Below are 2,625 nucleotides of genomic sequence, written 5' to 3'. Positions count from 1 at the left end.
TAGTCAAGCAACAAACTTATTTTTTTCCACTAGAAATTTTGATGGAAATGTTAAGCTATGGCATGAGAATCTTGGAAGCGTCAACATGTGTCTTCTATTGCTAACTCTGTGCCTTTAGGTCTCTTGAAGGAGGCGGTATTAGCTGATTCAGTACCCATCTTATAAGTTTCCTTGGTCATAACTCCAAAATCCCTAAACAAGGCTCTTATAGTGATTGGAAAAGGTTTTGTCCTTCCATTTGTTTGGATATGTTACACCTCTGGGTGTAAATATCACAAGGTAGGTCACTAAGAGGCTTATGATCAAGTGGTTATAGATATTTCATGGGAATTTGATGGAAGATTCTTATACGACTACAACAATGACAAATATGTCAGTAGTTGGATCAAATATGGGAGTTTTCTTCTTCTAGTACCTTTCCCAAGACAATTTTCCTAGCCTTGCTTGAAAAAAATAAAAAATTGAAAAATGACATGGGTTTTTCACCATGTGTATTTTTCAGTTGCTTTGGATTGTCTATATCACCAGGAAATATATTTCTTAATATTATACAAAGCATTGATATTTATTTAGTGGATCCCATGTATCAATTGAGGTCCCAGAAGGAAGCTACACATTTTTTCTAGATAGGTAGTCAACAGTTGAAATCATCTATGGGAAAAATTTCAGAGTGTAGGCCTGAAATTTACAGTGGCTTTTCAAAGAGGGGCACTGTTTTTTTGGGGTAACATATGCTATGGCCTTTGAATCATGTTCCAAGAGGTTCATTATTTTTTATCAGGCTAGAAGTAAATTTTGAATCGTTGTCCACCCTCCCATTGTGCATGAGTTTCCAAACCTGGTACCCAACTCTGCAAAAGGCTTGGACAAAATATATGTCTATAATGGAATATCAAAGAGAGAAATCATTTCGGAATTACCTTCAGTATTTAAGTCAACTATCCAGGATGATTTGTTGGCATACAAGGATCATATGACTCCATCACAAGCCTTTGCACGGAATATCAAATAGGACGTGGTTGAGTGTAGAGGCTGCTAGTTACAGATTTGTTTCTTGCTCCAGGCAAGAAGAAAGTGGAAGACAAATGAGTTCTAATGGCTCAAGCAAAGGAGGTTATCAAAGTGAATTGCAAGAATATATCAGAGATATTGAACCTCTACTATGTTTTGACGAGGAAGAGGATGATAGCATTGGTCACACTCCAAATGAAGCCATAAGAAATGATGAGCTAAGCCAGACACAAGGAAATGGTCATACTAGCAATGATAATCCAAGTAGGAATAGACAATGTGAATGTATGGAATTCAGGGAAAAGGAGGTTTACTTTATTCTACTTTCTATCAAACAGAAGGTAGTTTCGAATGGGAAACATAGTTCATATGGTGTTTTCTTTCAACCCATAGCAAGTTAGGAATCAGGAAATATTAGCTCAAATAACAGTGCCGCTAAAGTGGGGCAACCAATATCATGGAGGAAGTTAACGAAAGAGAAAATGAAAAATGATATAGATCTATTTAGGAGTATTTTTCCTGAAGGAAATTCCATGGATATTGAAGTTGTTCTTGATGTGGCCTCCCAGTACTTGAAATTCCTTCAACTCGGAATCAAATCGTTGGAGGCCAATCAGAATGATAGAACTTTGTCGAATACTTGAGATCCCTAATTGATGTGGTAAATCACATAGCTTTTAAGTTTTAATCTATGTTTTCATTCTCTGTTGGACACCAAAAATGTTTTATTTTCCAGTTTAATGACTATTTTTGCTGAAATAGCTAGGGGAATCATGTTGAAATGTGCCCAAAATAGATTATTTTCTAAAAATATGAAGGATTAAATATTAAAAAGAAAATTTCTGCAATGACCTGTAGGCAGCCATAACATTGAATTTCTCAGAATCTAGCAGAATAGACAAAGTTTGATATGCTCCATTTGTAGGGAGAAAGTCTAACAATTCACAATTGTGCAAATTTGGAAAAAAAAAAAAATGGAAAAAACCCAAGAAACTTGAAGAAGATGAATCAATAATGGTTTGGATATTTCTATGGTGTGGTTTTTGAGATTGTGAGCTCGGATATTCCATAGTCTGCATTTTTATGTCATCTACGTTTCGAGTCTAGAGCAAGACTCATCCTCAGGAATCAAGTGAAAATTTTATCGAGGAGCAAGTAGTCAGAGAGCTAAATGATCAAGAAGGATGTAGATAGTTTGATTAGCCACAAACAAGCAAAGTGGGTAGGGGCTCAGATGATCCATAAGTAGGCATGCTAGTAAATGTTTACAACATTGAGGAAGTCAGGTTTGAAAATAGAGATATGTGCTTAGGGCTTTAGGGAAATTAATTTATGCATACAAGTATGTCAACAAAGAGTAAAATTTAGGGGTATTTTCTATTTTTTTAATGAGAAAGTGCAAAAGTGCTACAAGTTTAAGGAAATAAGGGACAAATTAGAAGATCACATGCATACCCTGTGTTGAATCGAGGTTGTTGCAGTGCATTGTAATGCAACATCTTATAATGGACAAAGTCAAAACATAGGCAATGCATTTGGATCACAAGTAGTTTCTATGAATTCTGGCCCAACCATGGCAACAATGTCTTTCCCAGGTACATCTAGAACCATTAC

At 35.7% G+C, this 2,625-nt stretch overlaps 1 pseudogene; it reads left to right on the top strand.

Moving 5' to 3' along the window:
• Positions 1 to 736: 736 nt before the first annotated feature.
• LOC149207790 (uncharacterized) lies at positions 737 to 1,655 on the top strand (annotated as a pseudogene).
• Positions 1,656 to 2,625: the final 970 nt, after the last annotated feature.

This window comes from Pinus tabuliformis, chromosome 1_2, assembly GCF_031772625.1.
Source record: "Pinus tabuliformis cultivar Carrire ecotype Pingquan chromosome 1_2, CPIR1, whole genome shotgun sequence".
Lineage (NCBI taxonomy): Eukaryota > Viridiplantae > Streptophyta > Pinopsida > Pinales > Pinaceae > Pinus > Pinus tabuliformis.
Note: the sequence above shows the minus strand (reverse complement) of the source record. Positions and strands in the feature narration are given on the sequence as shown.